At 44.0% G+C, this 22,193-nt stretch overlaps 1 pseudogene; it reads right to left on the reverse strand.

Moving 5' to 3' along the window:
• Window positions 1–12,038: 12,038 nt before the first annotated feature.
• Window positions 12,039–12,281, reverse strand: LOC144499367 (U2 spliceosomal RNA; annotated as a pseudogene).
• Window positions 12,282–22,193: the final 9,912 nt, after the last annotated feature.

Genomic DNA, 22,193 nt, shown 5'->3' on the forward strand with positions numbered 1-22,193 from the left:
TATGTGTTGCCTGCCCCTGTCCCTAGATGTGTGAGAATTCCTGAGGCATGCTGGGAGTTGTGGTTCCTGACCCCTGCTCACCGAGAAGGTAAGTTTGGATATTGTAATAATAGCTAGTGTATTCCAGTTGTAACTTGATTAGATCATGGCAGGGAATTCTTCTCTCAGCCAGTTTCCCATTGTCCACATGATTATGTCTAACAGTTTCTCTCTTCCGAGTTGAGTATCGAGGTGATTGTCTGGATGTTTTGCTAATGAAATAGCTCGTGGCCCTTAGTCATACTCTTTAAAACCGTTCATACCCTTTTAAGGCTTTGCAGAAAGGTTGTTGCATTTCAATGGTTTTCAGAAATGATGCAAATATGCAGCCATCTTTGACTGATCCTAAGTCATTGAAATGTGGTTTCTGTCTCTTTATTTTCAAAAAAGTCAATCATAGAATCATAGAGGTTTACAGCATGGAAACAGACCCTTCGGCCCAACTTGTCCATGCCGTCCTTTCTTTTAAACCCCTAAGCTAGTCCCAATTGCCCAAACATGAGCTGAGTTTCTGGATTAATAGTCTTGCGATAATACCAAGAGGCCATTGCCTCCACTGTATGACTGTATGGTCAGTCAATTCAAAAATAATTTTTTTGATATAAAACATGTTTTCACAACACCTTTGATATGGATTTGACAGGATACTACAAATTAGCTTGTAAAAAAATTAACACTCAAGGGATTAAAGGGAAGTGGCAGCATGGAAATGAAGGGAACATGGACATGAAGCAGATAATGGCAGTGAATTGATGTTTTGCAGAAAGGCAGGAAATATGTAGTCGTGTTCTCCAGCATCAGTGTTAGAGCCTCTAATCAGATCACATGTTGCCAGAGCTCAGAGAGATGATTCAGAAAAGAGCATTTTGCCTATCTATTCCAGTACATAGTTGTACATGGTTAGTAAATATTGGAAAGTTCCTGAGGCCTCATTTCCAGCAGTTTATGTTGAACACACCTTGGGACCATTCAACAACCAGCTGCACACCATTATTCCTATGAGACTCATTTCCAAACTTCATGGCTTATGGCCCGGCTCCTCCCTTAGCAACTGGATCAGGATTTCCTAACCCACAGAACGCTGTCAGTAAGGAAAGGAAACAACACTTCCTCCATGATCATCCTCAACACCGGTGCCCCACAAGGCTGTGTCCTCAACCCCTTACGATACTCCTTATACATCTTTGACTGTATGGCCAAATTCGCCTCCAACTCGATTTTCAAGTTTGCTGATGACACCACTGTTGTGGATCTCAAACAATGATGAGACACTGTACAGGAAAGAGACAGAGAATCTGGTGAACTGGTGCAATGACAATAATCTCTCCCTCAATGTTAACAAAATGAAGGTGATAGTCATCAACTTCAGGAAGCATAGTGGAGGGCATGCTCCTGACGACATCAATGGGAACTAAGTAGAAATGGTTGAGAGTTTCAAGTTTTTAAATGTCCAGATCACCAACAATCTGTCTTGTTTCCTCCATGTGAGATGCTTTAGTTTAAGAAAGCCCACCAACGCCTCTACTTTCTCAGGAGACTAAGGAAATTTGGTATGTCCGCTACAACTCTCACCACCTTCTACAGATGCACTATAGGAAGCATTCTTTCTGGTTGTATCACAGCTTGGTATAGCTCCTGCTCTGTCCAAGACCGCAAGAAATTACAAAGGGTCTTGAATGAAGTCCAGTCCATCACTCAAACCAGCTTCCCATCCATTGACTCTGTCTACACTTCCCACTGCCTCAGAAAAATAACCAGTATAATCAAGGACCCCACGTATCCCGGACGTACTTTCTTTCACCTTCTTCCGTTGGGAAAAATATACAAAAGTCTGAGATCACATACGAACCGACTCAAAAACAGCTTCTTCCCTTCTGCCATCAGACTTTTGAATGGACCTACCTCACATTAAGTTGATCTTTCTCTGCACCCTAACTATGACTCCAACACTACATTCTGCATTTCTTTCCTTCTCTATGTACGGTGTGCTTTGTCTGTATAGTGCAGTAGAAACAATACTTTTCACTGTATCCCAGTACATGTGACAATAATAAATCATATCAAACCAAATCAGTACATCATTTATATACTTGATATCAGACTGCTGAAGCAACTGCTCTGCTCAACCTGTTTGTGGTAGGAGACTCCCAACAGGATAGAAATGCTTTTGGGATGTCCTCAAAACATCCATGCAGAGGTTAAACATCTCTGCCAACTTGTATGAGTCCATTACATGTGACCAACCAAATGGAGAAAAATGATTCTGGAAGGCATCAGAAAAAGAGTGCTGGAGTTTTGGATCGGATGAAAGGTGGCTCAATTTCAGTCTCTGCTTTAAATTTCTATACAGTGGTACAGAAAATAGAAAGGTTTGTATTTGTGTAGAATCTTTCACATTTTCAAGATATCTCAAAGTACTAAATAATTTAATATCTAAAATGCAGTCACTATTCTTGTTGGCAAACAATTTGTATATTTGTGAAGTCCCACAAACAGCAGTGAGATGAATGACCAGCTAATGTATTTCAGTGATATTGGCCTAGAAATTATATTGGCCAGTACAGCAGGATTGCGCTGAAAAATTCCATGGCATCTGTTCCATCCACTTGAATATGCAGATGGAGCTTTGGCTTGCAATTTCAATTTGAGGGACATCACTGCCTCAGTACAGCATTGAAATGTCAGCCTAGATTACACTCTGTACAAGTGTGTAATGAGGTTTGAGCTGATATCCTTCTGGCTAGAAAGCAAGAGCAGTACCATTAAGCCAAGCTGACGTTTGTGAAAGCCTAATGAAAACATAAAATTAGCTGCATGGCGTATGCCAGAAACAAGGCAAGGGACTTGTTGGAAAGCATGAGTCAGACATTTTCCTGCACCCTTCAGCTTGAATATAATTTGTACTTAACTTGGTGTCCAATCTGTTAGCCTCGTGGCTATGGCGCATAAAGTTATAAGAGTCATAAAATCAGAATGGCACAGGAGGCCATACGTTCCATTGAGTACATGCTGGCATTTGGAACTTTAGTAAATGAGAAAGAAAAAGGAACAACATAGAAGAAGAATGACTTAGAGTCTAACTTTCCTGGTCAGTTTATTGGGCAATTAATGTGTTCTTAAAAAATAAAGGAGACTGGATTTTTGTGAAAGATAAATATACGAGTGACGTAAATTGATAAGCTTGTTCTGCAGATTTGCCACTCATGACACATCTCTTACCAAGACATTTTTGGCTGATTTGCGCAGTAATAACAGCATGCGTTGCTAATTCACTCTTATTTTTCCAGAAAGATTTGATCCCAGAGCTTTTTTGAATGTTCACAAGGACATAGTCAATTCACAGAAATACTAATGAATAGAAATTACACATTATGAATGTTTTCATTTGTATATTTTTAATATTTACAGAAATTTTTGGTCTGATTACTTTTTCATAATTTTAAATAAGTACATTATTTTCTCTCATCTGTAAGCCCTTGGACTGAATGACAATATCCACTAACAATCAGTACGGATTGGTAATGACATCTCCTCCATGATTATCCTCGACACCGGTAACCTGCAAAGCTATGTCCTCAGCCCTTACTATACTCCTTATACATTTGGCATGGCCAAATCCTGCTCCAACTCCATCTTCAAGTTTGCTGATGACATCTCTGTCATGGGTCGGATCTCAAACAATAATGAGACAGAGTACAGGATCGAGGTAGAGAATCTGGTGAAATGGTGCAATGATAATAATCTCTCCCTCAATGTCAGTAAAATGAAGGAGATAGTCATCTACTTCAGGAAACATAGCGGAGGACATGCTCCTGTCTACATCAACGGTGAAGAAGTGGAGATGGTCAAGAGCTTCAAATTTCTAGGTGTTCGGATCACCAACAATCTGTCCTGGCCCCTCCACACGGAGGCTATAGTTAAGAAAGCCCACCTACTTACTCAGAAGGCTAAGGAAATTTGGCATGTGCATTATGACTCTCACCAACCTTTACAGATGCATCTTAGAAAGCATTCTTTCTGGATGTATCATAATCAATGCAGGAGCCATACCAAGTTAAGACCGCAAGAAACTACAAAGGGTTGTGAACATAGCCCAGTGCATCACGCAAACCAGCCTCCCATCCATTGACTTAGTCGACACTTCCTGCTGCCTTGGGAAAGCAGCCAACATAATCAAGGACTCCACGCACCCTGGACATACTCTTTCACCTTCTTCCGTCAGAAAAAAGATGCCAAAGTCTCAACTGACTCAAGAACAGCTTCTTCCCTGCTACCATCAGACTTTTGAATGGTCTTATCATATATTAAGCTGATCTGTCTCTTCACCCTATCTGTAACTATGTTCTGCACCCCATCCTTCTCCCCTATGTATTCTATGAACAGTATGTTTTGTCTGTCTAGCATGCAAGAAACAATACTTTTCACTGTATCCCAGTACATGTGACAATAATAAACAAATCAAATCAAATGTTCCATAGTATATCGCACAGAGTAAAGCCTGTACGCAAATTATTGAAGTGGAAATTTTTTTCTTGCAAAAATATACTTCGTTCATAAAATTTCTGAAAGACACATCACAAAACCATTCCAAATTGTTAGAACAGTAAAGTGCAATGATATTCACATTTTCTCCAGAGGTCAAGATGCATTTTGAGCTACTTCAATTCAGTAATGAGAACATTTCGTACATTTCAATATTATCATTACAATTCTTTTCAAACATATACATGTTGCACTCTGTGATGTTTCAATACAGTTACATATGGTTAGAATCAAGCACACAGTGTGAGGGGTTTTACATGTGTACCAGCCCCTTGGTGAACATTGGAAAATAGGTTTTCCAACAGCTGTGCCAATCAGCATAGGCAAAGTATTTCCAGCGCATCAGGGATATGATCCACTTACAGAAAACACATTTAGATTGATAGAACATAGAATAGTACAGCACAGAACAGGCCCTTCGGCCCAGGATGTTGTGCCGAGCTTGATCTGAAACCAAGATCAAGCTATCCCACTCCCTATCATCCTGGTGTGCTCCATGTGCCTATCCAATAACCGCTTAAATGTTCCTAAAGTGTCTGACTCCACGGGTTTATTATATAAAATTCACCAGGTGGAGATTGCATATATGGTTCAGAATTTCAACCAATTCAACTCCAAACCTTGAAACCTGCAAGGTATAGCAGTTTATGCTGAAATCTCCTTATCCCATGAGCATAGATTGGATCATAAAATCAGGCAAATATGACCCACTAGGACAAAGAGCCCTACAAACTTCCTTTAAATTCTTAATGGTTGGGATCTTTATCAATCCTGGGCACTCCAATGAGGAATACACATCCTTTGTCAAAGCTAGTGTGGAGAGATGGGATCCATATGAAATGAGCTTCTGCCTGGTAGAACCAGTTATACGAGGCAGAATTTTATTGCCCCATCACGCTGGGGGGAAATCTTACCAAAAAATGGCAGAGCAGGGGCAGCACGGTAGCACAGTGGTTAGGGGGCAGCACGGTAACACAGTGGTTAGCACTGCTGCTTCACAGCTCCAGGGTCCCAGGTTCGATTCCCGGCTCGGGTCACTGTCTGTGTGGAGTTTGCACATTCTCCTCGTGTCTGCGTGGGTTTCCTCCGGGCGCTCCGGTTTCCTCCCACAGTCCAAAGATGTGCGGGTTAGGTTGATTGGCCAGGTTAAAAATAGTCCCTTAGAGTCCTGAGATGCGTAGGTTAGTGGGATTAGTGGGTAAAATATGTGGGGGTAGGTGGGATTGTGGTCGGTGCAGACTCGATGGGCCGAATGGCCTCCTTCTGCACTGTAGGGTTTCTATGATCTATGATTGTTTCCGACGAGAAAACTGGTTTGTTTCTCTTCAGAGAAACAGATTGATTTTCTCTCCGGATCTTACAGCAATCTGCCTAAAAAAAATCAAGGGGGCATGTTGCACGCTGTCATGTAGGGGTTGGGGTGCCAACACGTTGGCAAAACCCAGCTACACTGAGATCAGGGCACCATCTTTAAAGGGCACCCAGATCGTTACAGGAATAAACCTCCCCCCCCCCGCCGCCCCCCCCCCCCCCCCCACCCCCCGCCGCCCATCCCCAGCCCACCCCAGAGCTCTCAGGGCTTTCTTCCCACCCCGATCAGAGTTGGCACTTCTCTCCCCCACTTCTCCCTGATCATCGGCCCCTTCCCCCTGATCATTGGTCCCTTCTCCCCCTTTCCAGGTCATGATCCACCCGCAGTTGGAGCTAGCACCCCCCCCCCCACCACCACCACCACAGTGGCCATCACTAGCATTCCCTGTTCCTCCATCCACTCCCAGTCCACAATTAAATCAGAATGAATCCCCCCTCCCCCATGAGGCTCCCACTGGGGCCCACCCCTTGGTAAAGGCTGGCACTGCTGGGTTGGCAGGCCACTGCCTGGCCATGTCCCTCTCCCTCCCGGGGCAATACTCATCCTTACGTCTCCTGGGGGACCCCCACGACAGGTGCAGGTCTAGGTGAATCTGTTGTAAATGATGCTGGTGTGATGCTACTCCACTGGTGAGGAGCTGGAAGATCAAAAGTCTGAAACTTGCTGGTGCAAATCGTCCTTTCCGAGTCTCCAGATTTTCAGCGTGCACTGCCTTGCTGTATTGCAAAGCTCAGTCTACCATCTTTCCATCAACAAAGCAGCAACACAGGAAAGGGGCTTTGTTCAGGTTAGAATCCGTGGCCCATCTACACTGTCTAGACTGGAAGCTCTGTACCATTGTCAAAAGACTGATTCCTCTCTGCATTTCCATCTCATCGTGGAAGTCAACTGTACTGGAAAGTGGATTATCCAGCATCAGTTCAGCCTGCTGACCGCTGTGAAGGATTACACCATTGAACTTTGATTCGAGACTCTGGATAAATGTGAAACAATAATGATTTTCTCTGTGGTCTTTGTCCTGTAACTCTTTCTTTCTTTATTTCCCCTCTTTTAATGGAGTGAAAAGGAGGCAACATTCCTATCCTCCTCCCATATTTGAGTATGTACAAATAAACTAATCCTCTGAGTTCATCCTGTCAAATTTGCTGTGGTGTTATTAATAGAAATTTGATCACCCAAAATTGAGGGGTTGAGAAATATGGCACCACTTATGAAGAAGGAAATCAAAATCAAAACACCTTTCTGTTTACAGAGAGAGGATTAATCAGGGCTGTTTAAATTAACTCTCCCTCCTGTCTGAAATGCTTTGATAAAGCATGAAATTCTGCAGCTATTCACGCCAGCGGGATTCTCTGGTCCCACTGCAGGGAACGGAGATTTGGCTGGGCGCCAAATTCCCCATGCAAGCTGGCAGCAGCAGCAAGGCGTGAACGGCCGGAGAATTCCGGCCAAAGTTACACTTTGTAGAAGGAGGTGTAACTGCATTTTTAATGGTGTACTAACTTCATAATTACAGATGAAAAACTTCACTGACCCTGAAAAACTGATGTTTTTTGGAAAATTTGTTTTCTTCATTGTGATAAAATTTGCACATTTTAAATGTTTTTATGAATTTTGCTTATAATTTATTTTGTTCTGTAAAAAATAATTAAAAGTGACAGATGATCGGTGCAATTTACTTCCTGATTTGCTGGCAGTGAGAATACTTCAAAATGATTAGCTACATACATCACTGTTGCTGGGCACTTAGAGAACCACAAAATGTCAGTATACAGGTACAGTCAATGATTAGGAAGACAAACAGAATGTTGGCATTTATTTCAAGAGGAATGGAATATAAAAGTAGGGAAGTTTTACTGCAGCTCTGCAGAGCTTTGAGATCACATCTGGAATGCAGTGCACAATTGTTGGTCTCCTTAGAAGCTGTACTGAGAAGGTTCACTCGACTCACTCCTGGGATGAGGGGCTTATGAAGAGAGATTGAATGAACATGTTGGGCCCATTGATATAATGCACTGTAGGAACTCACCAAAGTTCCTTTGGCAGCACCTTCCAAACCTGTAAGCATTATCATCTCGAAGGGCAAAGACAGCAGATACCTGGGAGCACCACCAGATGGAGTTTCCCTTCGAAGCCACTCGCCATCTTGAACTGGAAATATATTGCTGTTCCTTCATTGTCACTGGGTCAAAATCCTGGAATTCTCTTCTCAAACAGCACTGTGGATGTACCTGCACCTCAAGGATTGCAGCGGTTCAAGAATGCAGCTTACCACCACCTTCTGAAGGACAACTCGGGATCGGCAATGAATTCTAGTCTAGCCAGCGATGCCCACATCCCATAAAAGAATAAACAAAAGGAACATTTGCACTCCAGATATTACAGGATTTTTGTGAGTGCTGTCTCTTTGTGCTAACCATGAAATCCAGAGGATTATAAATATCTACATTATTGATTTTTTTTGTTTATATCCAATTCAATCCAATCAAAGTCCAATTCAAAGTCTCAGCAAGTGAGACATTCCAGATCTCATTTGCACCTTTGCCAAAAGGCCTAGATTTTTAAAAAATCCAATTCAGCCTAGATTTAAAAAAAAAATACTTTATTCATAAAAAACTCTCAAATAAGCCATTGCAAAACGACATATCCGATATTTACAAACAGTGCAAAAAAAAGTCATTTTTACAGTACTTTACGATGCTTAGTTACAAGACATTACGTTCATTACATTTCAATCTTTAAACTAAATACATTCATCAGATTTCACTGTGTGCTGTTGTTTTTTCAGATAGGCACACAGTTACGCAGGCTGAGGGTGTTCTACAGTTACCGGGCCCTCGGTCTACCTCGGTTGAAAGGCTTTACACGGTGGCCTTTCCCCATTGTGCCTTTGCGGTGGCTGCCCCAAGCTTGAGCGCAGCCCTCAGCACATAGCCCAATTTTTGCCTTGCTTTGGCGATGCGCTCTTCCCAGTTTTTGGTGCATGCCCCTGCCGCTCCAAACCATATCCCCAGCACCTTAAGGTAGTCTGCCCTGACGGTGAAGGGGACAAAGGATCTGTCAGCCCAGTTCCCAAAGAACATAGCCTTGCTCTTGCCCCGGTTGACTTTGGCTCCTGAGGCCAGTTCGAACCGCTCACAGACTTGGAGGAGCCTGCGAACAGACAATGGGTCCGAGCAGAAGACAACCATGTCATCCATGTATAGGGAGGCTTTGACCTGTGCGCCTCCGCTACCTCGGATTTTAATCCCTTTGATGCCTGGGTCCCTTCTGAGGGCCTCGGCAAAGGGTTCAATGCAACACACAAAAAGGATGGAGGAGAGAGGGCAGCCCTGCCTGACTCCAGACCTGATCTGAAACCTGTCTGATTCCCATCCATTGATTGAAACTGTGGTACTGATGTCTGTGTAGAGCAGTTGGATCCAATTGCGGATTCCCTCCCCAAAACCCATTTTGGAGAGCACAGCCATTATGTAGCTGTGCAATATTCTGTCAAACACCTTCTCCTGGTCTAGGCTGATGAGGCAGGTATCCACCTGCCTGTCCTGCACGTAGGCAATTGTATCCCTGAGTAGCACGAGGCTATCAGAGATCTTCCTGCCGGGTACAGCACAGGTTTGATCAGGATGGATCACTGACCCCAGAGCAGACTTGACCCGGTTGGCGATGACCTTGGCTAGAATTTTATAGTCCACGTTCAATAGTGAAATGTGTCGCCAATTTCTAATTTCTTCTCTTTCCCCCTTCTGCTTGTAGATGAGGGTAATGATGCCTTTCCTCATGGATTCTGACATGCTGCCTTCCAGAAGCATACTCTCGTATACTTCCAGCAGGTCTGGGCCCATCAAGTCCCACAACGCCGAGTAAAACTCAGCCGGTAAGCCGTTGCTTCCGGGAGTTTTACCCTTCTGAAAGAACTCGACGGCCTTTGTCAGCTCATCCAGAGATAATGATCTGTCCAGGCTCTCCCGCTCACCGTCGTCTAAGACCTGTGTGATAGACGACAGGAAAGACTGGGAGGCTGTGCTGTCTGTTGGGTTCAGGTCATACAGTCCAGCATAGAAGGATTTGCAGATCCTCAGAATGTCAGACTGCGATGACCTTACAGAGCCGCCATCTTCCTTCAGGCTGCTGATCACAGAGATTTCTCTGTGCACCTTTTGAAAGAAGAAACACGAGCATGTTTCTTCCTGTTCCACAAAGCAGACCCTGGATCGGAACATGACCTTGGAGGCCTCCGAGGCAAAGGGCGAGGCTTGCTGGCTCTTCACCTCCCGGAGATCCTCCCTGACATCAATCCCCATCGACTGCAGTTGGAGCAGATTCTGCATGCTTTTCTGGAGTCGGGACATTTCCCCCAGTCTCTCCCTGGCCTTCTAAACCCCGGCTTGACGTCGGTGGACCTGACCGTGAGCGCGCAGGATACAAACATGAAGTCAATCCTGGAGTGGACAGACCCGTCTGGCCGCGACCACGTGTATCTACGCTGCGCTCCGTCTGCTGGGTTGCTGAAGACGTCGAGCAGCTTGGCATCTTTGACTGTTTCCAGCAGGAGTCTGGACGTAGCGTCCAGTTTGTTTTCAGCCCTGCTGGATCGGCCAGCCGTGTCTATAATGCAGTTAAAGTCCCCACCCAGAATGATTGGCCTGGAGGTGGTGAGCAGCAGTGGCAGCTGTTCAGAAACTGCCAGTCGCTCGCTCTTGACGGCAGTGGCATACACATTAATCAGCCTGAGAGGGCAGTTCTTGTAGGTGACGTCTGCTACGAGGAGGCGTCCTCCTACAACCTCCTTAACTTCGGAGATGGTGAAGTTGCTTCCTCGCAGCAGAATGCCTAGGCCGGAGGAATGGCAGTCGTTCCCACCTGATCAGATGGACGGTCCGTGGGACCACACACTTGACCAGCGCCTGTGGCTGCTGAGGCGAGGTATCCCACACTCCTGCAGGAACAGCAGGTCGGCATTGACCTTGGCCAGGTAGGATAAGCTGGCCGCACATCTCAAACCATTTTGAACGCTGCGTACATTTATGGATACAAACTTCAAAGACATTTTAAAATTTAAAAGATTTGACAGTTCTTACATGTCTTTCAGTCAGCCTGCTCCAGGTGCTGCATGCCTGTGGCACTGACGAAGTTCTGCAGGGCTGAGGTAGCAGTCCGACGCTGCCTCAGGTCCCTGACCGCGATTGGGTGACATCGGCGGTGTTGTGTAGCCCTCGGTTGGTGCTGGGGTCGCAGGCCGGTCTCTGCCTTGGGCGTTGTTGGTGCTGTCGGTGTTCTCGTTTCTGTTTTCTGAGGTCAGGGGAGCCTTGGCCGCACTGCTGCTTCCGTCAGTTGGATGGTCCCCGACTGTTTCGATGTCGGTGGTCTGTGCCTGCTGTGGTTCCCGTGCCACTTTTATGTTGAGCCTCTTGATGTTCGTCGGCTGCCAGCTTTTTTTTCCTTGTCTGAGGAGGCGTTGCCACTGAAGGCTCTCGCTGGGAGGGATTTTCTTTCAGCATAGATTTTTTAAAATCCAATTCAATCAAATCAAGTCCAATTCAGAGTCTCAACAAGTTGAGACATTTGATTTCTTCATAATGATCTTTTGGCTAAGATCAAGTGTAGTATGGATCAGATGCTGCGCTTGGTTGAGGTCATTAGGTTACATTGAAGCTTCATATTCATATGAAGCAATTTTTAAAAGCGGCATCTCAGCCTTTTGGCTAAGATGCAAATGAGATCAAGCCTTGGAGGAGGAAGTCCTGCCCCTCCTCCAATCAGCTTGGCTCATGTAGATCAGGCCCAGGACAGGGTAAAGGGTTGCATCCCCTGTCTTGCCAGCCTGGATCGGAAATGTCTCAACTTGTTGAGACTCTGAATTGGACTTGATTTGATTGAATTGGAAAAGTATTAAAAAAAAATCAGCAGACCACACTTGATCTTAGCCAAAAGGCCGAGAAGCGATCGATTATTTTTTTAAATATACTTTTCCAATTCAATCAAATCAAGTCCAATTCAGAGTCTCAACAAGTTGAGACATTTCCGATCCAGGCTGGCAAGACAGGGCAAGCGACCATTTACCCTGGCTTGGGCCTGATCTACATGAGCAAAGCTAATTGGAGGAGGGAAAGCAATTCCTCCTCCAAGACTTGATCTCATTTGCATCTTAGCCAAAAGGCCGAGATACCGCTTTTAAAAATTGCTTCATATGAAACAAATGAAGCTTATAATCTGACCCAATGACCTCAACCAAGTGCAGCATCCGCATAACTACACTTGATCTTAGCCAAAAGGCCGATAAGAACAGATACTACACTTGATCTTAGCCAAAAGGCCGAGAAGCAATCAATTATTCCTATAGGTGGAGCTGTGATAGGCTTTTTCAGCTATTTTGAGATTTGTTACCCAGAAGACTGTTGATAACATGTTGACTCTTTTTGGCCAGATTTGCTACATCAGCAGTATTCCGCGGTTGGCATTGCACTCTGCTGAGTTTCAGCTGAACTGAATTTTTCATTAAAAAATTTAAAATGTGCAAATTTTATCATTATGAAGAAATCAAATTTTCCAAAAATCAGTTTTTCAGGCTGATTTTTATAATGTGAAGTTAACATTAAGTGATTGTATAAAATAGTCTCTCGGGTCATGCAAATCACTCAGAATGCTTTTTTATCCATCAGCTTTCTCAAGAACAAAATTTTTAATGTCCAAAACAAAAAAAAAATCATACTTTATAATAATATGCTTAAATTTATCATTTAATTAATTTTTAGATTTTTTATTGTCTTCATTAAAGCTTTTAACTAAAAACCCGAGCCTCTCATAAAAGCCTGTATTTGATCTCAGTATTTCTGCCCAGAATTGTGAACTGAATTTGGAATTTACAATCTCGGCATCTCGGCTGGAATTTTCTGGCCATTCAAGCTGGTGATTTCTTCTGGTCCTGCCAACGGCATACCCCTACTGCAGGTTTCCTGGCAGCGAGGGGGGTCATTCAATGGGAAATCCTGTTGGCGACAGCAGAACCAGAAGATCCTGCCGATGGCAAGCCACCTCTGCCGCGCAGGGTTGCACAGGAAATCCAGCCCTAAGTGTCTAATTTACCATTGTATTCAGTGTGTCTGATTTACCAGAATGTGTCAGTACTGTTGGCTCAGATATACTGAGGGAGTGTTTTTCAGTTTGAAACACTTTATTTTGCAGCAGTTTGTTTTCCTATTAATTTTGAAAAATAAGAGGACAAATTTCAAAAGCTATATTAAGGTAAAACTTTTATTGTGTGTTTTTAAAATGGAGAGGTATTTGAATGTGCAAATGTTTGAGTGACGGAGGAAAAATATATTTTACAGATTACACAGGTATTGTAGCTTTAGTTTTGTGGATCATAAATTTTAGGTGGTGTGTTAACCTCCTAGAGAGAGTTGGTGGGGTTAGAAGATGAGAGAGCGTGAACCATCCAACGGAAACTATTAATGAAGGAAGTCCTGGATTTCAAAACAGTGTTCGAAATAGCTACTGCAATGGGGTTGGCCACCGACGAAGCACTACAGTTGGATGTCGGTGCCTGAGTACATAAGGTAGCCGAAGCTCAGCAGAGTGCAGTGCCAACCACAGAATGCTGTTGATATAGCAAATTTGGCCACAAAGAGTCAACATGTTGGACTTGTGAAGCCCAATGCTACAGATGTAATTGGCTGAAATTGCTGTGCACAACCCAAAGAAAAGAAGGGGACTCGAAAATAGACTAACCAGAGGATAAGGCATAAAGTACATGCTGCCAGCCAGGAAGGAGACAGCCAAATATGCAAAGGAAGCAGAAGAGTCAAAATCAACTGAATTTTGGTTAAACATCCTATCAGTAAGGTCGAAAATAAAAGTCACACCCCACACACCGGCCAGCCCCGATCTCCCCATCCACCCCACCCGGAAAGCCAGCCCTGAGCAGCGTCCTCTCTCCCTCTGATCCCAATGCAGAGTAGCAGCGGGACCCCCCCCCCCCCCCCCAATCCCCTACTGATCACCCCCCTCAGCTGAAGGAAGGAAAATATCAGTGAGGTGATTAGGAATCTGTGCTAAGTGGAGTGGTATCAAACATTTTGAGGTAAAATCATCAATGAACAATTGTGGAGACATTGGTGGTGATCTTTCAGGAATCACTGGAGGGTCCCAGAGGACTGGAAAGTAGCTAATGTGTAACACTGCTGTTTAAGAAGGGAGGGAGGCAGCAGATAGGAAATTATTGGCCAGTTAGCCTGACTTTGGACATTGACAAGATTTTAGAGTCCATTATTAAAGATGAGATCGCGGAGTACTTGGAAGTATATGATAAAATAGGGCTGAGTCACCACAGCTTCGTTAAGGGGAGGTCATGTTTGACATATCTGTTACAGTTCTTTGAGGAGGTAACAAGGAAGTTAGATAAAGGAGAACCAGTGGACGTAATTTATTTAGATTTCCAGAAGGTCTTTGACAAGGTGCCGCATAGGAGACTATTAAATAAGTTAAGAGCCCATGTTGTTAAGGGTAAGATCCTGGCATGGATAGAGGATTGGCTGACTGGCAGAAGGCAGAGAGTGGGGATAAAGGGGTCTTTTTCAGGATGGCAGCCAGTGACTAGTGGTCTGCCTCAGGGGTCGGTATATTTCACAATATACATTAACGATTTGGAAGAAGAAACTGAAGGCACGGTTGCTAAGTTTGCAAATGATACAAAGATATGTAGAGGAACAGGTAGTATTGAGGAAGCAGGGGGCTGCAGAAGGACTTGGACAGACTAGGAGAGAGAGCAAAAAAGTGGCAGATGGAATACAATGTGGAAAAGTGTGAGGTTTTGCACTTTGGAAGGAGGAATGGAGGCATAGACTATTTTCTAAATGGGAACATGCTTAGGAAATCAGAAGCACAAAGGGACTTGGGAGTCATTGTTCAAGATTCTCTTAAGGTTAATGTGCAGGTCCAGTCGGCAGTTAGGAAGGCAAATGTAATGTTAGCATTCATGTCGAGAAAGCTAGAATACAAGAGCAGGGATGTACTTCTGAGGCTGTATAAGGCTCTGGTCAGATCCTATTTGGAGTATTGTGAGCAGTTTTGGGCCCCGTTTCTAAGGAAGGATGTGCTGGCCTTGGAAAGGGTCCAGAGGAGGTGCACAAGGATGATCCCTGGAATGAAGAACTTGTCGTAGGAAGAACGATTGAGGACTCTGGGTCTGTACTCGTTGGAGTCTCGACGGATGAGGGGGGGATCTTATTGAAACTTACAGGATACTGCGAGGCCTGGATAGAGTGGACGTGGAGAGGATGTTTCCCCTAGTAGGAAAAACTAGAACAAGAGGGCACGACCTCATACTAAAGGGACGATCCTTTAAAACAGAGATGAGGAGGAATTTCTTCAGCCAGAGAGTGGTGAATCTGTGGAACTCTTTGCTGCAGAAGGCTGTGGAGGCTAGGTCATTGAGTGTCTTTCAGAGATAGATAGGTCTTGATTAATAAGGGGATCAGGGGTTATGGGGAAAAGACAGGAGAATGGGGATAATGCCATACAAGTGTATGCTCAGGAAGAACATAGATAATTGAAAGAAGAAAACTACAATCACTGGCATTGTCAAGCAGCAAATGGTCAACAGTGCCAGATTGTCCACTTTTCACCATATTATGTATGCATCAATGATCAACATGTTGTGTCGTATGGTGCAGCGGGCTAGGATTCATCCACTTTGCTGTTAACTCATCAGCTCATATTTCAATGTGCTATATTTAAATGGCACCCACGCACACATTCACTCTCACCAGCCAGGATGGCCCCCAGAAGCAACAAGTGCTGTACTCAGAAGTTCTGTGACTGCTGATGGTACACCTCCAGGTAGTTGAGGACAGGTGGGAGATACTTTATCACTGTGATGGGAGCTCGACGCCTCAACACCAAGGCTTGGGAGGAAATCACCAGGCAATGACCATCTCCAACAGGAGAGAATTCAACCACCACCCCTTGATATTCAATGGCATTCCCATTGCTGAATCCCCACTATCAATATCCTGCAGGTTACCACTGACCAGAAACTAAACTGGACTAGCCATACAAATACTGTGGCTACAAGAGCAGGTTAGAGGCTAGGAACCCTGACACCCAAACGCCTGTCCACCATCTCAAGGCACAAGTCAGGATTGTGATGGAAAATGCTCCCCTTGCCTGGATGACTGCAGCTCCAACAACACTCAAGGAGCTCAACATCATCCAGGACAAAGCTTGATTGACACTCCATCCACCACCTTCCACATCTGTTCTCTCCAAGACTGATGCAGGGTGGCAGCAGTATGTACCATCAACAAGATGCACTCCAGCAACTCATCAAGGCTCTTTCAATAGCACCTTTCAAACCTGCAACCTATATTATCTAGAAGGACAAGGGTAGTAGATGGATGGGAACTACCACCTGCAAGTTTCCCTCCAAGACACGCACCATCATAACTTGGAAATATATTACTGTTCCCTCACTGTCACTGGGTCAAAATCCTAGAACTCCCTCCTTAACAGCACTGTGGGTGTACCCACACCACATGACTGTAGTAGTTCAAGAAAGCGACGCTCCACCGCCTCCTCAAGGGCAACTAGGGTTGGGCAATAAATCCTGGCCTAGCCAGCGACATCCATTTCCTGTAAAAGAACAAAAGAAATTCAACAAGTTCAATCTATATATCAGGATGATTTTGTAGCATAAGACTACCAAGATGGTGGAAGATGAACCAAATGGACTTGGAGTTTTCTTGGTCTTTTTCTGTCCAAGCTGCATTTAGTACCCATTTATCTTTAAGGTGGCTTTCCTGAATTGCAGCAGTGCTTGAGATGGTGTCTGGTGGGATAATGACAGAGTGATGTTGAAGGAACAGAGGTCGAAAGAAAGACAGAAACATCACATATACCTTAAAAAATAAGAAATTGAATGGTAGAAGAGTGAAGAGTTCTAGGAATATAGGTCAACAAGTCATTAAAAGCAGCGACTCAGATCATCAAAAGCCATTAAAAACGCTAACCAAGTACTTTGGATTTATTCCAGAGTGTCTTTTTGGACTCGAAACACTAACTCTGTTTCTCTCTTCACACATGCTGCCAGACCGTTATGCTTTTCAAGGGCTTTTTGTTTTTATTTCAGATCTCCAGCAACTGCAGTATTTTGCTTTCTTCCTGATTTATTTCTCGGGATATAGAATTAAAAAGTAGTGAAGTGATGTTGAACGTGTGTAGAGCCTTGGTCAGACTGCATTTGGAGCACTGTGCATAGTTCTGGTCTCCAAACTGTAAAAATGGCATAAAAGCACTGAAGAAGTTGCAAAGTTTTGCAAGGATGGTACCAGAACAGAGAGATTATAGCAAATGGCAGCGATTGAACTGCGAGGGTTTTTTTTTCCTTTGGAAAAGGCTAAACTTGGAGGTGAGTGATATAATATTAACAGAATAGATATGTTAGTCTATGGGGCACATGACCATGTGGCAGTGATGTCAGGCAGTCATCTGCTAGGTACTGTGGGGAGCAGATGAGCAGACCTGAGGAGTGATGTCCTTTCCTGATAATTCACTATGTACATACTCTAAATAGTGTAAATAAACAATTTTTTTTTAGCAAATACCCTGATACGTCTGTGGCTCCTCCTTGCTACATCCTGGCCTAGTACCTTCTCCAACATGGTAACGGCGATGGTGGCACCAATTTAGTGGCAACAATTTTATTGTTGGTGTCAAGCGATGAACATCCATGGTCCAAGATGACTGCGGTCCCGCTTTGCCAATATGCTTTGTTGAGCATCCATTGACACACCGTAGATGAGTAGCAATGGTGGCACCGCATGAACAGCCACTGCCCCTATTCCGCTTGTTTCTAAAGCCCTGGAGACTTGCATGATGATGGCTGCTGCAGACGTGTCATGGGAAAATATCCAAAACGAATACAGGTTGACCCTTTCCCTTCTTTTGTGGGGCCACACTCAGTAATTTCTCCTGAGTCGAAGTCCACCAAAATAGATCAAAAGGTGACAAATAGCTGCGGAGCCATTTTGAGAGATAACAGCACAAACAGCAGGGGATGCTGAGTGTTTCAGATATGGCAGGTTGGGACATTTCAAGCATTTCTGCTCCATTAGAGTCTCTTAACAAATGGGACAAAATATGATGCCACCAGCAATTAGCACACGCTGACACTTACTAGGCAAAGTTTACCAGCATTCCCAGGACTTCTGAGAGGTTAGAGGGTTCCCAAGATGCTTCAAATTTGACACAGGCACAGGGATATTTGTACAGGCTGATCACTTTGCATGGCTCTGCATAATTCCCCTTCAGTCTTCCAGTATGAAACTCTAGGGGTGGGGTCAGATACAACTATATGTTAAGGGCCAGGTTACCACCACACCATGCCATAAGCATGGTTATCTGCAACCAGGTTCAGAGTGGTGTGGGGAATCCCTGGGCTTTCCCTGCCCGAGACAACATTTTGAAAATAAATGGTAAAATTCTGCCCAATGGCAGTGGTACAATGCCAGGCACAGAGTGAAAGCCTTGCCACCTTTGACATTGGGCCAGCGAGTTTGGATTTGGAATCAAAAAGACGAAGGCCTCATTCTCACTAGCATGGAACACCTGCACTCGTATTTCATCCAGACTCCATCTAGCGCTATCTGAAGAAACAGAAGAGCCCTCATTGCACTCACTCCCAACAGATCACACCCTTTTGACAACCACATGATGTGGCCAGAGGAACTTGAATCACTCCAGATGCTCCAAGGGATGTTGACCCACCCTCAGGACCCACTCCCAGAGGAACAGCAACATAAATAGTTTAAAAACATGGTTATGTAAATGGTTATGTAAATGGTCCTTGTGGTAAAGGGAAGGGGCCTATTTTGCTAGACCATGATTGGCTCAGCAAAATTCCATTGAAGTGGGGTAAGATCAAGCGCATGAGGGTGACCGAGGATGTTGTTAAGAAGTATCCTGAAGTCCTCAAGGATGAACTGGGTACATTGTGTGTTACTACAGTCTAGTTATTCATAGATTCTCAGGCTACTCCTCACTTTTTCAAACCCAGTACAGTGCCCTATTCCATTAAAAGTAAAATGGAGGAGGAGTTGGAATGACTTCAAAGACTTGGAATCATTTAGCCAGTTCAGTTTTTTTGTTGGTCAGCACCAATTGTTCCCCTCCTTAAAAATGATGGTATGATGCGTGTATGTGAGGACTATAAGCTCAACATTAATTGGGTTTCCAAATTGCATGCTTATCCATTACCTAGGGTGGAATATCTGTTTTCAACTCTTGCTGCAGGCAAGACATTATTAAAACTGGACATGAGCCATACCTATCAACACCAGTTAAAGACGGACTCTAAACTGTATGTTAACACACATATAGGTCTGTTCAACTACAGTCATTTGGTTTTTGGGGTATTCGGCGATTTTCAAAGAACAATGGACAACCTGTTACAAGGCATCCCTCATGTAGCAGTCTACTTGGATGACATTTTGATTATGGGAAAGACTGAAGAAGAGCAGCTCAGCAATCTGGATCAAGTTTTAAAAAGGTTTTCAGAGGTGGGACGGCAGCTGAAGCAGTGTAAGGGCATTTTCCAGGGACAAAGTGTGGAGTACCTAGGTCATAAAATCATGGCACAAGGCTTATCTCCTGTAGAAGGGGAAGTTCAAGCTGGGAATCTCTGGATCCAAGGAATATGCCAGAGCTCAGGTCATTTTTGGACCTGGTGAACTATTATGCAAAGATTTTGCTAGACCTTTCAACTTTGTTGACACCACTGTATATACTGCTTCACAAATAAACCAAATGTAAGTGGGAGTCAGCACAAAAGAAAGTTTTCAAGAATGTGAAAGCACTGCTGCAATCAGTTAATCTGCTGGTTCATTTTGATCAAGACAGGGAACTCATTCTGTCTTGTGGTGCCTTGCCTACGGTGTTGGGGCTGTATTCTAGCATTTAATGGAGGACGGGTCAGAAAAACCCATTGGTTTTGCATCTCCTACACTGACAAATGCTGAAAAAAGGTATTAATATTTGGACAAGGAAGATTTTTGCTGTGAGAAGATTGCATCACTACCTCTGGTTGTTCATTCACCTTATGTACCGACCACAAGCTGTTAATGAGTCTGTTCAGTGAGTCAAAATGTATTCATCCCATGGCCTCAGTGAAAATACAGCGTTGGGCCCTTACATTATCAGCTTACCAGTACAATATTGTGTACAGGGCAGGGAAGAACAATGCAAATGCAGATACACTGAGTCATCTCCCTTTTCTGGATACACCAACCAAGGTATTGTTTTCTCCTAAGCCGATTTTCTTATTTGAGAGACTTGCAAATCCTCCAGTGAATGCTATGCAAATTAGGCAATGGACAGGCAGGGACTCTGTTCTGTCTCACGTCAAGAGATTTCTGATGCAAAGATGGCCTACTATTGTAGGAGATGATGGGTTGAACCCTTATATGAAGCTCAACATGAGTTAATATGAAGGACGGTTCTATATTGTGGGGTCGAGAGTGGCCGTTCCACCCCTGGGTCCTTCGCAAGTCATAGATGAAATTCATGAGGCTCATTCAGGTACCTCTCGCATGAAAAGTCGAGCCAGATCTTAAGTTTAGGAGCCTAATATGGACCAGCACCTGAGAATAGGGTGAAATCCTGTTCTGCGTGTCAGAAGATGGCACAATCAGCACCACTTCATTCTTGGGGGTGGCCTGATCGGCCGTGGTCCAGACTTCATGTGGACTTTGCAGGACCTTTCATGAATTACATGTTTTGGTCATCTTAGATGCACATTCTAAGTGTTAGAAACACGTATCATGAGTAACATTACAGCTCCTATTACAAGAGAAGCCACATCATGTTTTTGCAACCCATAGGTTACTCAGGTTTACATGTGAATTGTTTCAAGAATTTATGCAGAAGAATGGTATACACCATGTCCGTTTCATTCAGCTTCCAATGGTTTAACTGAGTGAGCGGTTGAAAGAGGGATTGAAGAGAATGGTAGGTGATACTTTGAGAACCAGGCTCTCAAGGTTCTTGTTCCAATATTGTATCATGCCACAATCAACAACACAGCTCTCTCCAGCTGAATTATTGTTGGTGAAGTCTCACCTGGATCTGCTTCATCCAGATCTCAGAGCAAGAGTGGCAGGGGACAAGAGAAGCAGAAGGAGGGACACAAATATCGTGCGAAGGAGAGAAATTTCAACAGGGATGATTGTGTTTACATCAAGAACTTTGGTAGTACCCAGAAATACTACCAGAAATGGGAATAATTCTAAATAAAATTGGTTCAGTATCTTGGATAGTGCAGCTGCACATTGGAAGAGCTGTTTGCTGACACTAAGATCATATTCATTTATGTTATGACTCTGAGTCAGCAATGGTTTCAGAGTCAACAACGGTTGCTGAAAATGTGGCAGAAGGTAATACTGTTGTGGATGTTCATCAGGAAGTGGTTCCTGTTGCACAAGACTCTCCTGTGGGAGTGGATGAAGAATGTTCAAGCATAGATTCTCAGTCTTCCTCTATGCCTACAGATCCAGATCAATTGACACAATTGCTCTGGCTGGTAAAAGTAGGGAAAATCCTAAGATATTCTATAAGTATATCAATGGGAAGAAGATAACCAGGGAAAGAGTAGGGCCCATTAGGGACCAAGGGGGAAATCTGTGGGTGGATGCAGAGGACATTGGTAGGGTGTTAAACCACTATTTCACATCTGCCTTCACCCATGAGAATGAGGAGGTAGTTATGGAACTGTGGGGCTCCAGAGAAAATTATCATAGGGAGTGACAAAGTATTAGAGGTATTGGCGGGCTTAAAATTGGACAAATCTCCAGGTCCGGATGAATAGTTAGGTCCATTGACCCAAACAGGCGCCGGAGTGTGATGACTAGGGGAATTTCACAGTAACTTAATTGCAGTGTTAATGTAAGTCTTATTTGTGACTAATAAATAAACTTTAACTTTTAACTTTAACTGTGTCCCAGGCTGTTGTGGGAGGAGACAAGGGAGGAAATTGCAGGGGCTCTGACCCAAATTTTTAATTCCTCCCTGGCCACCAGGAGGTCATGATGTGGAGATGCACCAGGAGGTGCCAGAGGACTGGAGAGCAACTAATGTGGTCCCAGTATTTAAGAAAGGTTGTACAGACAAGCCAGGGAACTACAGACCAGTAAGTCTCACGTCTGTGGTTAGGAAACTACTGGAGAAGATTCTGAAGGAGAGAATCTAC

Source organism: Mustelus asterias, chromosome 9 (genome assembly GCF_964213995.1).
Source record: "Mustelus asterias chromosome 9, sMusAst1.hap1.1, whole genome shotgun sequence".
In the NCBI taxonomy this organism is placed as follows: Eukaryota; Metazoa; Chordata; class Chondrichthyes; order Carcharhiniformes; family Triakidae; genus Mustelus; species Mustelus asterias.